Here is a 13563-nt window from a genome sequence, read left to right on the forward strand (position 1 = left end):
GGAATGGTTCAGAACAAAACGCTGGACTGTTCTGAAGTGGCCAGCAATGAGTCCAGATCTAAATCCCATTGAACACCTGTGGGGAGATCTGAAAACAGCAGTTGGGAGAAGGCACCCTTTACATCTGGGAGAACTGGAGCAGTTTGAACAAGAAGAGTGGGTCATCCTGCCAGTGGAGAGGTGCAGGAAGCTCATTTATGGTTGTAGGAAGTGCTTCACTGCAGTTATTTTGTCCAAAAGCTGTGATACCAAATATTAAGTCGAGGGTGCGAATAATTTTGCCAATGCCATTTATTTTTATTTGCTGATTTAAAAGGATATATTAAGTTCTGAATCAAAAACAAAGGTTCTTTAATGTATACAGTGAAATAAAGAATTGTGGAGATCAAATACTTTTGTCAATTTCAACTTGGTTTTAGAGAAAATTGTGAGTTATTTGAAAAAAGTGAAGGGTGCCAATATTTTTGGCCACGACGGTACCTCGTGTGTGGATGGGTGATTGTTTTAAGGGCTGAATTGTCTCCTTTTGCACTAAATTTCCTTGTATATTCTTGTGCTGGATTGGTCTGCGTTTTTGACATTTGCTGGGGTCATCAGGACTGTTTTACTTTTGTGACTGCAATTTATAATACCTGTCATGGAAATACAATTGCTTATCAGTGGAGCAATTTTTTATTGCGCTAAAAAACGTGAAAAGTTGCATTTATTTCTTACCAAAAGTATGCTAAAAAGTAACTTAAAATCCATGCCCAGAGGCTACTGCAGGACAAATTTTCAGTTCGTCATTTATGTGTTACATTCTCAAAGCCAGCAAGTAGGCGATGATACAACATTTTAATAAATTCAGCAATGATATGACATTTTACAAGGTTTTTTTTTAAGTCAGCATTAAATCAAATCGCTCAAATTTTCAGTTCATTGCTGTGATTGTAAAACACAGAAATATATTTTTCAACGTTTTCGGATGATAAGTTACGGTTCTTCACTCGTCGGTTTTTTTAACATCGGAAAAAGAGCGTTCAACGCTCATCAAAGTTACTTGACACTTTCACAACTTTGTGTACAAACTTGGTGGAATGTCATCGCGTGCCAGATCCATGATCCGCTTTATGTCCTTCTTCTACTCCAAGTAAGACGCCATCCCACATGGGTCACTGCGAAAGCTGAGCGATTTCAGATCGTTGAAAGCTACGTGTCACTTTCACATTTAGTAACCAGCTCAATCAGGCACTTGTAGTCACGATCGATCCTGAGCAAGTCCTTCACCAGGGGTTCTGAACAAGTCCTTTGCCAGACATGACCGAAGCCGACAAAGGTCCAAAATGTACAGGTGTTGTGTGTTTCTTATGGCATAGCTTGGCTGCCATATTCATTCTATACAACTGAATGATTTCAGAAATCAAACTTCCAATAATTTAATTTACTTTCTACAGATATGTAAATAATTTGGAATCATCTCAAAATTCCATCTGGAAACTGAGAAATAGGGTTATAAAATTCGTTATTTCATGCAGTGGTGGGGGTGACAAGCTTGGATTTATGAAAATAAAGGACAAATGCTATTGAAAAGCTGCTAATTAAAAAAAAAAACCTGAAAGTGTAGATTATTTTGAAACTTAAGATCATTCAAAAATCCCATCTGGAAGGTGCAAAATAAGGTTAGGAAGCTGAACGCGTGAAATAGTGATGGCCGTCTTGGATTTATGCAAATTAGGTAAGTGTAAGTGCAAAGAGTCATCATTTCATGTTTGGAACAAAGAAAACACAGAAAGCATCATTTTGGCATCAAAACCATGTCTGTATGGCCTTTTTTGGCAAAGGTAACCTCATTTCTTCATTCTTTTGAGGTTTTTTTTTAGGAAAATTGGTCATAACTGTGGAAACAGCCGAAACTGGAAGGGCACTCGTTGGAGCGCATACCCCCGCCCAGCAATGCCTGATCCACAAGAACATATCGGGCCTAATTGATTTTTGAGATACCGTGCTATATTGTTGTGGGCCGGGGTTCGGCGGCAACAAACGACCACTAGGCAGAGCAGCGGAGTCGTCTTCCACCGAACACCCGGAATTTAGGTCGTGACTCTCGGATAAGTCCGAAAGGTCACGGGTCCCTTCGCGGACCGTGGTCGCCAATATTTTGACGGCGTGGGGTAGGGTTAATTGCCTAATTTCAATATACCTCAGTACCCACGTCGTCTAACTACCGGGGAAAACCACACCCTCAACGGACCTCGGTCGGAACGGACCGTTTACCGAGCCCGATCCAGGTGTAAACCGAGCGGCGATTACCAAGATCCGTCAGTCCAAATGAACAATTTACGGCACGAACGGCCTCACTAATTCTTAATACGCACCATGCTGGGTCAATGGGAGAAAGCACAGAAAACGAGCTGGTACATTTAACAGGGGGGCAGGGGAGCACACATATTATCCGAATATGAAAATGTAATGTACAACGAACACAGGGCACTGAGACAGTTTCTACTTACAGGATGGCACCACACGCACACACATACACCCAAAAGAACTGGACCCCGTCGGGTCTTTATTTCGGCCTTTCAGCTCGGAGGGAAGGCGAGCTGAGGGCAGGGGGTCTATTCTTGCACCTGTCCGCCTCGTGCGGTCTGCTCGAGCTTGTCTGGTGGCGGGGCTCGAACCTGCCGCCAACAACGCAGCACCAGGGACCAGGGATGATGTAACGGACGCCAGCCAGCATGGGAACGGACCAGACGAGCACCCGCGGGTAGATGAAAATGTCAGCAGGCAAGACGAGGCTTCTTCTTCTCCTTCTCCTTCTCCTCTTTCTTTCTGATGGGGCGAACCTTCTCCTCTCCTCCACCGCTCGCTACCTCCTCTTATCCTTCCCCTCCCCCACGGGTCGAGGGCAATGCTCTGAGGTGCTCGCCTCCCGATTGGACGAGGGGTTGTCGGGCGACTCGTGTGCGCCGTTGATTGGACGAGCTCACGGTGGGTGGAGGGGACCTCACCCCTGTACGTGGGCGATGGTGCGAAAACGAAGGATGAAGATTTAAGATATAAAAAAACCTAACTATAAAAGTAACTCGTAGCACATATGAAATTCCCATTAGGCAGAAGGACGGGACCCTGACTATAAAACACATACTTATCGAAATAACTGAACTGTGGGGGGCTGTTGTCTGTCTGTGAAAATGGCTTCCAGATTCGTAACAATAAATCGTTTTTGGCCCTTTCTCTCATTGGTGAAGAATCACTTTAAAAATTCGAGTCGTCGGATCCGGATCTTCAACAAAATCTAATTACTTCGGCTTTGTCACACACCGAACCTGTGCACAAAATTTCATCCGGATCTGTCTACAACTTTTTGAGATATCCTGCACACAGACAAACAGACAAAAAGGAGTGACAACTTCACCTTCACCTTTGGTGGCAGACGTAAAAACACTGATAAACCCAAATAATTTTGCCCAACAATCCATTTCATGAATAAAAAAAGAGGTTGCCCTTTGTTCAACCCTGGGTAGCAGTAGCCCCTCCAAAGATCATCTCAGGCCACTGGACGAAGTGGTAAAGTGAGCAAAGACCATTTGATTGAGTGGACTGGCGTTGAGTTTGGACGGCTTGCTCAATCTGTTCTTGTGTATTGCAGCTTGGCTGTCAGGGTAGCTATCATTTCTTGGAAGCATGGCTATGCTCCTAATGCTGTGCCCCACTACCAGTACACTGGTGCTCATTTCCCCAACCTCAGAAGGATGACAGGCTGAGTCAACCCCACCTAGTGTTAATTCAGCAGCATACAGGACTCAAACTCAGGACCTGAAGATCCTAAGTCAGCCACCCTAACCCCTAACCCAATACCAGGCTTATGTTTGCTCAACACAAATACCATGTACAGTAATCATACTGTACATGCCAAGAATGAATGAAAGCAACCTGGGTCTTTTTGTACCCAAGGAAGGATTTGCATGTCAGTCTGTGCAGCAAGGTGGGATCTTAAAACATCATCAACTGTATATTTATTAGTGGCACATCTTTGTAAACAAGCAAATAAAACATGAAATACATCGTGGAACTAATATACAAATAACACATCAAAAATGTACCCATGGGGTCCACAAAGAGCCCTGTTGGGCGGATGAGCGTTCAGTAGTTACAATAATTAAAACGAAAAGGTTTATGTTTGAAAGGTGAGACCATTTTTGCTGGTTCAAACACCTCACTCAGGGATATATCACCCGTCCAAGACCATTGATGAACTACAACGGCGTTTGAGAGGCCGGGAGAGCCAAAGAACCGTCGAGGTCAATCGATTGATTCCAGGGCCAGCTGGACTAAGCTCGGGGGAGCGGCTGAAGGAGACCGGACCATTAGGAGGCGTTTCCCAGGGGACCTGTTGGAGATGTTTCACTCAAGAGAATGGTTCATAAATGGTCTCCATGGAAAGGTGGTTCAGTGACCAATTAAAACAGCTCGTCAGCGCTTGCCAAGCCAGCCGTTCCTTAGCAACGGTTTCCAACGGAGTTCTGCATTGAGTGCTTAAGCCACCTGTCGTGTATGCTGGATCATTTAATCACATCGTTATTGTCTTGCGTTATTTGATTAAATGTTGTTGTTGTTAAACGTATTACGTCACTTCCTGTTCCGTCCAGTTGTGGAACGAAAAGTCAAACGGGACTGTTGAAGGAAGCCTCGAGTCATGTTTGTCTCTCCAGATGGAGCTTTTGCAAGTTACTCTCAAATTAACCTACCTTTTCGCATAGTCCGAAGGTATATGTTGTTTTTAAAAATTGTTTTCACGCCTTGTTGTTCGTTTGGTGCTTCATGATTTGCAGAAAACTTTAGGGGTGTACCCTCATTGTATTCTTCAGCTCGACTGTTTGTCTTTTTTAATTAAAGTTTTCCCCTTCCTTTATCACTCATGCAAAGCGAAACGTGTGAAGCAGATATCAACTAGATGTTTACGTATATTTGTGACTTCATAATTTTACTTGAGGTGATGTGATCGCACTGAGGAACCATGGTATCAACCCGAAGCGGAAGCGTCAAACCGCGGGAAAAAGATGAAAATTGTTCGCCTTTCCTGAGGTAACACGGGCCCGCAAATAAACACAATTTATGCATATATATTTTTTATATACATATAATATATATAAATATGTATGAAATCATTATTAAATGTGATTGTGATCCGAAAAAACAACATTGGCGTTTCCCAAGTGAAATTATTGTGCAGTCATGGGTTGTTTTTTTTTTTTTAACGCCTTCCGTTCTGCGTCAACGAAGTGGATATGTGATGATTTAATTATTCGCTAATTCTTCACAAAGTCCGGTATGTTTGTGATTTGATTTTACTTCACGGAAAGCAAGTCCGGTATGTTTGTGATTTGATTTTACTTCACGGTAAGTAAGCAAGTCTGGTATGTTTGTGATTCGATTTTACTTCAGGGTAAGTCCGGTATGTTTGTGATTCGATTTTACTTCACGGTAAGTAAGTCTGGTATGTTTGTGATTCGATTTTACTTCAGGGTAAGTAAGTAAGTCCGGTATGTTTGTGATTCGATTTTACTTCAGGGTAAGTAAGCAAGTCCGGTATGTTTGTGATTCGATTTTACTTCAGGGTAAGTAAGTAAGTCTGGTATGTTTGTGATTCGATTTTACTTCAGGGTAAGTAAGTAAGTCCGGTATGTTTGTGATTCGATTTTACTTCAGGGTAAGTAAGCAAGTCCGGTATGTTTGTGATTCGATTTTACTTCAGGGTAAGTAAGCAAGTCCGGTATGTTTGTGATTCGATTTTACTTCAGGGTAAGTAAGTAAGTCTGGTATGTTTGTGATTCGATTTTACTTCAGGGTAAGTAAGTCCGGTATGTTTGTGATTCGATTTTACTTCACGGTAAGTAAGTCCGGTATGTTTGTGATTCGATTTTACTTCAGGGTAAGTAAGTAAGTCTGGTATGTTTGTGATTTTATTTTACTTCAGGGTAAGTAAGCAAGTCCGGTATGTTTGTGATTCGATTTTACTTCAGGGTAAGTAAGCAAGTCCGGTATGTTTGTGATTCGATTTTACTTCACGGTAAGTAAGTCCGGTATGTTTGTGATTTGATTTTACTTCAGGGTAAGTAAGTAAGTCCGGTATGTTTGTGATTCGATTTTACTTCAGGGTAAGTAAGCAAGTCCGGTATGTTTGTGATTTGATTTTACTTCAGGGTAAGTAAGTAAGTCCGGTATGTTTGTGATTCGATTTTACTTCAGGGTAAGTAAGTAAGTCTGGTATGTTTGTGATTTTATTTTACTTCAGGGTAAGTAAGCAAGTCCGGTATGTTTGTGATTCGATTTTACTTCAGGGTAAGTAAGTCCGGTATGTTTGTGATTCGATTTTACTTCACGGTAAGTAAGTCCGGTATGTTTGTGATTTGATTTTACTTCAGGGTAAGTAAGTAAGTCCGGTATGTTTGTGATTCGATTTTACTTCAGGGTAAGTAAGCAAGTCCGGTATGTTTGTGATTTGATTTTACTTCAGGGTAAGTAAGTAAGTCCGGTATGTTTGTGATTCGATTTTACTTCAGGGTAAGTAAGTAAGTCTGGTATGTTTGTGATTTGATTTTACTTCAGGGTAAGTAAGTCCGGTATGTTTGTGATTCGATTTTACTTCAGGGTAAGTAAGTAAGTCTGGTATGTTTGTGATTTGATTTTACTTCACGGTAAGTAAGTCTGGTATGTTTGTGATTTGATTTTACTTCACGGTAAGTAAGTCCGGTATGTTTGTGATTTGATTTTACTTCAGGGTAAGTAAGTAAGTCCGGTATGTTTGTGATTCGATTTTACTTCAGGGTAAGTAAGTCCGGTATGTTTGTGATTTTATTTTACTTCAGGGTAAGTAAGCAAGTCCGGTATGTTTGTGATTTGATTTTACTTCAGGGTAAGTAAGTAAGTCCGGTATGTTTGTGATTCGATTTTACTTCAGGGTAAGTAAGTAAGTCCGGTATGTTTGTGATTCGATTTTACTTCAGGGTAAGTAAGTAAGTCCGGTATGTTTGTGATTCGATTTTACTTCAGGGTAAGTAAGCAAGTCCGGTATGTTTGTGATTCGATTTTACTTCAGGGTAAGTAAGTAAGTCCGGTATGTTTGTGATTCGATTTTACTTCAGGGTAAGTAAGTAAGTCTGGTATGTTTGTGATTCGATTTTACTTCAGGGTAAGTAAGCAAGTCCGGTATGTTTGTGATTCGATTTTACTTCACGGTAAGTAAGTCCGGTATGTTTGTGATTCGATTTTACTTCAGGGTAAGTAAGCAAGTCCGGTATGTTTGTGATTCGATTTTACTTCAGGGTAAGTAAGTAAGTCCGGTATGTTTGTGATTCGATTTTACTTCAGGGTAAGTAAGCAAGTCCGGTATGTTTGTGATTCGATTTTACTTCAGGGTAAGTAAGCAAGTCCGGTATGTTTGTGATTCGATTTTACTTCAGGGTAAGTAAGTAAGTCTGGTATGTTTGTGATTCGATTTTACTTCAGGGTAAGTAAGTCCGGTATGTTTGTGATTCGATTTTACTTCACGGTAAGTAAGTCCGGTATGTTTGTGATTCGATTTTACTTCAGGGTAAGTAAGTAAGTCTGGTATGTTTGTGATTTTATTTTACTTCAGGGTAAGTAAGCAAGTCCGGTATGTTTGTGATTCGATTTTACTTCAGGGTAAGTAAGTCCGGTATGTTTGTGATTCGATTTTACTTCACGGTAAGTAAGTCCGGTATGTTTGTGATTTGATTTTACTTCAGGGTAAGTAAGTCCGGTATGTTTGTGATTCGATTTTACTTCAGGGTAAGTAAGCAAGTCCGGTATGTTTGTGATTTGATTTTACTTCAGGGTAAGTAAGTAAGTCCGGTATGTTTGTGATTCGATTTTACTTCAGGGTAAGTAAGTAAGTCTGGTATGTTTGTGATTTGATTTTACTTCAGGGTAAGTAAGTCCGGTATGTTTGTGATTCGATTTTACTTCAGGGTAAGTAAGTAAGTCTGGTATGTTTGTGATTTGATTTTACTTCACGGTAAGTAAGTCTGGTATGTTTGTGATTTGATTTTACTTCACGGTAAGTAAGTCCGGTATGTTTGTGATTTGATTTTACTTCAGGGTAAGTAAGTAAGTCCGGTATGTTTGTGATTCGATTTTACTTCAGGGTAAGTAAGTCCGGTATGTTTGTGATTTTATTTTACTTCAGGGTAAGTAAGCAAGTCCGGTATGTTTGTGATTTGATTTTACTTCAGGGTAAGTAAGTAAGTCCGGTATGTTTGTGATTCGATTTTACTTCAGGGTAAGTAAGTAAGTCTGGTATGTTTGTGATTCGATTTTACTTCAGGGTAAGTAAGTAAGTCCAGTATGTTTGTGATTCGATTTTACTTCAGGGTAAGTAAGTAAGTCCGGTATGTTTGTGATTCGATTTTACTTCAGGGTAAGTAAGTAAGTCCGGTATGTTTGTGATTCGATTTTACTTCAGGGTAAGTAAGTAAGTCTGGTATGTTTGTGATTCGATTTTACTTCAGGGTAAGTAAGTAAGTCTGGTATGTTTGTGATTCGATTTTACTTCACGGTAAGTAAGTCCGGTATGTTTGCAATTCAATTTTACTTCACGGTAAGTAAGTAAGTTCGGTATGTTTGTGATTTGATTTTACTTCACGGTAAGTAAGTAAGTCCGGTATGTTTGTGATTTGATTTTACTTCACGGTAAAGGCCCGGTCACACCATGACGTTTTAGCCAGCGATGGCAACGTATTAAAATGTATGTAAAACGCTGGCTGACGTTGAACTTTTGATGTTTTTTTTTTAAGATTCGGACGTATTCATAACGAGTTGGTCGTATACATAACATATTAGTAATGGACACAGAACGTTTCGTTGTGTTATAGATAACTTATACCAACGAATGCTGAACCGGTTGTTGGCCTACACAACCTATGCCCAACGATAGTCTAACTTCGGCATAGCGCGTTGCACGCATCGCCGACGATGTCGTGACGTAGCCTATTAAAAGGCTGACGCACAGCGATTCGAATCATAACTGCCGTAGAAATGGAAGTGACAACATCGCGGTCACACCTTGGCGATCTTGCCAGCGTATGCCGACCTAAGAAAAATGTGTCTAAAACGTTGGGGGCACGTCAAATACGGTATGAGTAAGTTTGGTATACGTGAGTAGAACGCTAATGTATGCTATCATACGTCGTAGTAAGTGGAGTACGTCAAGAAATTTTAAACATGTTCAAAATTTTACGACGTACTCTGCGTATGACACACGTTCCGCATGCGATGGGGATAAGTTTTACACACGTCCACAAAGGCTACTTGTAAGCTACTCATAAGTCGAAACACGTCGCGGTAATGTCTTTTTTACGCGAAACTTATTTCTAACTTATGTTTGACGTGCTTTGAACCAATTCTTTACGTAGTCCCAACACACATCGACGTATGTAGACGTATTCCAATGACGTCTTCCGGTCGACAAAAAAAAATAAATTAACGTGTTTCTTGCTTACAACTGCCATATAAAGACGTGTTCCCAGCGGTTTTGGGAATTGGTATATAAAAATGCTGCTCATAAAAGGGGAACCCAACAGTGTTTTCGAGTTCCTTTTTGAGTCGATGTCCATGCCAGCAGTAACAGTATCAGTATTAATATTAGTATTAGTATTAGTAGTAGTTTGTTCATGTTGGCAGTAGTAGGTGAGTGTGAGGGGGAGGGTGTGGGTTATGATGGATCGTCCTTGCTTCCGCGTGTCCACGGGTAGGTTCATAGGCTGCCACTCAACGACTTAAATGGCTGCATCTCCACTATTGAAAGTAGACGCTTGCGCTCAACAATTGGATTTTTTTACACTCAACGACTTTTAAACGGTACCACTCAACTATTTTCATTGTTTACAATGAACGATTTAAATTGCTGTCACTCGCCTTTGTTTTTTGACGCTGGGGTTTGGAAATTTGAAGCGTTTCTTCTGAACGTGTTAAAACGCTCAAACTCGATTATTTTAAATAGACGCTGCCGATGGACAATTGGAATCATAGCCAAGCTAGACATCGAAGTGTGAACATCCTCGTCATGCCGAAGAAAAGTTTGAAGAATGCTGCAAATAAGTGTCCTGGCCGTGGCCGTGGACGCTGACGCAAGGACGATCCATTATACCGACGTCTTTCAGCCTATGAGTAACTTAAAAGTAACGTCTGTCGATGTGTGGCAACGATCGCGTAACATGCCAACAACACGTTAATCATAGGTTAGAAATAAGTTTCGGGTACGCTAAACATTACCTCGACGTGTCTCAACTTATGATTAACTTACAAGTAGCATGTGTTGACGTCTGTCAACGATCGCAGACCGTGCATACAACTTGTGGCCAGCGTAGCGGAACGTGTGAGTCATACGCCGGCATACGTCGTGAAATTTCAAGCATGAAAAAATTTGAGGACAACCGAAAAGTACAACGTTTAAAGCCAACGTGCAACGACGTATGGCAGTGTTTTTCAGCGTGCTCTCAATGTTATCAAAACTTACCCATAACGTATTCAACGTGTGCCAGCGTTTTAGAAAAAAAATTCAAAAATCGGCATACGTTGGCTGAAACGTCAAGGTGTGACCGGGCCTTAAGTAAGTAAGTCCGGTATGTTTGTGATTTGATTTTACTTCAGGGTAAGTAAGTAAGTCTGGTATGTTTGTGATTTGATTTTACTTCACAGTAAGTAAGTCCGGTATGTTTGTGATTTGATTTTACTTCAGGGTAAGTAAGTAAGTCTGGTATGTTTGTGATTTGATTTTACTTCACGGAAAGCAAGTCCGGTATGTTTGTGATTTGATTTCACTTCAGGGTAAGTAAGTCCGGTATGTTTGTGATTTGATTTTACTTTAGGGTAAGTAAGTCAGTCCGGTATGTTTGTGATTTGATTTTACTTTAGGGTAAGTAAGCAAGTCCGGTATGTTTGTGATTTGATTTTACTTCAGGGTAAGTAAGTAAGTCCGGTATGTTTGTGATTTGATTTTACTTCAGGGTAAGTCCGGTATGTTTGTGATTTGATTTTACTTCAGGGTAAATAAGCAAGTCCGGTATGTTTGTGATTTGATTTTACTTCAGGGTAAGTAAGTCCGGTATGTTTGGAATTTAATTTTACTTCAGGGTAAGTAAGTCCGTTATGTTTACCTTCGCATTCTGCGAAAGGTTATGCATTGGTCGCTGTGTATTTATTTATTTATTTATTTATTTGTGAATATGTGTGTGTGTGTGTGTGTTTGTTATTCGCTTAACTCAGAAAGTATTAAACCAAATCACTTGAAATTTGGTGGGATGATGGGTTATTATCCAAGGAACATTTGATTAGATTTTGGGAGTGATCCGGTCAAAGGTCAAGGTCAAGGCCACGGAAAGATCAAATTCGTATTTTTACCATTGCGCGGTCAATTTTGATCTAATTGGCATGCAACCGATGCCAAAATGTTCAGAATTCATTGCCCAATCTTGTGATGGACGAGATGACACAATTACGTCATTACCCTTGTTAGCGGTTGGGGGTCAAAGGTCAGTGGGGTCACGACCTTTCAAAATATGCGGTTTTTGTCATAACACGGTCAAATCAAAACCAATTTGCATGAAACCAACACCAAAATGTTTACTTTTCTGTTCCCCCCCACTCTCATGCCAAGAACAAAAAAGTAGCGGAGGCGAAGGTATGCTCTCTACCGAGTGTCCATTCTAGTTTCAATTGCCGAGCACCAGCGTCCAAAAACAATAGGCGAGTGACAGCAAGTTAACTCGTTCAATGGAAACGATTTCAATTGCCGAGCATCAGCGTCAAAAAACAATAGCCGAGTGACAGCCGTTTATTAAAATAGTTTAGTGGCAGTCAATGGATAGCAAACGTCACGTAATCGTAAACGATGCGCTCCCACGTTATGCATACGCTAGACTATTGTTGGGCATAGGTTGTGGACGCCTAAAACACGATAAGCAATCGTTGGTATAACTAATCTATAAGTTATCGAAGCGTTCTGTGTTCATTACTAGTACATTATGCATTTGTCAGTCTTTTTTTAATAAATTCAATAGTAAAATAAAGAAATATTTCATCTTTGGAATGAGGAAAAAAATTTAGCCCTTGCAGAACATCGAACAATGGTGCAAAGTATTCTCCGATTCGTTGACGCAACGAGGATCCATCATCCCACACAGCCTCCACATCACGTTCACATACTACTACTGACATAGACATACAGCTACTACCAATACTACTACTACTACTACTACTACGATTATTACTGTCACACACACCTACTACTAGTAAGAGTACTGCTGCTGTTGATACTACTGGCCTTCACATCTACTCACCATGGAGTCTGGAACAATGATGGGTTTTTATTGTGAAACCCATTTGTATATACCAATTCCCCTAAACGCTGCCAATACGCCAGTACACGGTAGATGTAAGTTAGAAACACTTTCAGTAAGTTCTGTGGTCGTCCGGAAGATGTCAATTTAATTCGTCTACATACGACAATGTGCGTTTTACATATGTTACAAATTGGTTCATAGCATGTTACTCAAAGGTTATAAGCACGTTTTACTTAGGTTCAAAACATGCTACTCATAGGTTAAACGCACGTTACTCTTACGTTCATAGCACGCTGATCATTGGTTCAAGGCCAGTTATACATAGTTTCAATGCACGCTACTCATAGTTTCCAAGCACGTTAAACATAAGCTAAGCTGACGCTCCTCATTTGTTCAAAGCACGTTACTCCTCGGTTAGAAATTTGGTTTCAAGTATGTTGGCCATTACCTTGACGTGCTTCGACTTATGAGTAACCTACAAGTAACGTGTGTTCGCCGTGTTCAAACGATCGCGGAACGTGCTAGGAACAGATGCCAACGCATGCGAAACATGTGAGCCTTACGTCGAGTACGTCTTAATATTTTCAGCATGCTTGAAATTTCATGACGTATCAAATGGACTAGGTAATATGCCAGCATACTTCAATAATTTCCAGCATACTCGAAATGTATACACAACTTACCTATAGCGTATTTGACGTGTGCCTAGCGTTGTAAACACATTTTTTATGGAATGGCATTCGCTGGCAAAATCGTCAAGGTGTGACTGCGATGTTGACACTTCAAATTCTCAGGCAGTTTTTATTTCAATCGGCGTCGGGCAAGTTCTTAACTGGCTACGCCACGAGTTCGCCGGCGATACGTATAGCGCGCAAAGGGTAAGTTAAACTATCGTTTGTCATAGGTTTTGAACGCCGAACACAAGGTAAGCATTCGTTGATAAAAGTTATGTATAACACAACGAAACGTTCTGTGCCCGTTACTAATATGTTATGCAAACGACCAACACGTTATGAATACGCCAAAAACTTTAAAAAAATAAAAAAACATCAAAATTTCAGCGTACGCCACCGTTTTACATACATTTTTATACGTTGCCATTGCTGGCTAAAACGTCAAGGTGTGACAGGGCCCTTACTTCAGGGTAAGTTAATAAGTCCGGTATGTTTGTGATTTGATTTTACTTCAGGGTAAGTAAGTGATGTGGATTTTTTTTAACCCA

The 13563-nt window shown here is 40.6% G+C and overlaps 1 protein-coding gene across 7 annotated transcripts in view; it reads left to right on the plus strand.

Moving 5' to 3' along the window:
* The first annotated feature begins 4606 nt into the window (after nt 1-4606).
* Nucleotides 4607-13563, plus strand: part of LOC147034988 (membrane-associated tyrosine- and threonine-specific cdc2-inhibitory kinase-like) — an 84492-nt gene continuing 75535 nt past the window's right edge. For 2 of the 7 annotated variants that reach the window (XM_085892014.1, XM_085892036.1), the window contains exons 1-2: nt 4618-4746; nt 4973-5064. The gene's annotated coding sequence lies outside the window, so the exon portion shown is untranslated. Of the gene's footprint in view, nt 4747-4972; nt 5065-5289; nt 5309-13563 lie in introns of those variants that run through there. The other 5 variants (XM_085892024.1, XM_085892043.1, XM_085892031.1 and 2 more) reach the window with 4 other exon arrangements.

The sequence above is a fragment of the Eptatretus burgeri genome, chromosome 1, assembly GCF_056783735.1.
Source record: "Eptatretus burgeri isolate ZD-2024b chromosome 1, Ebu_testis_v1, whole genome shotgun sequence".
NCBI lineage: Eukaryota > Metazoa > Chordata > Myxini > Myxiniformes > Myxinidae > Eptatretus > Eptatretus burgeri.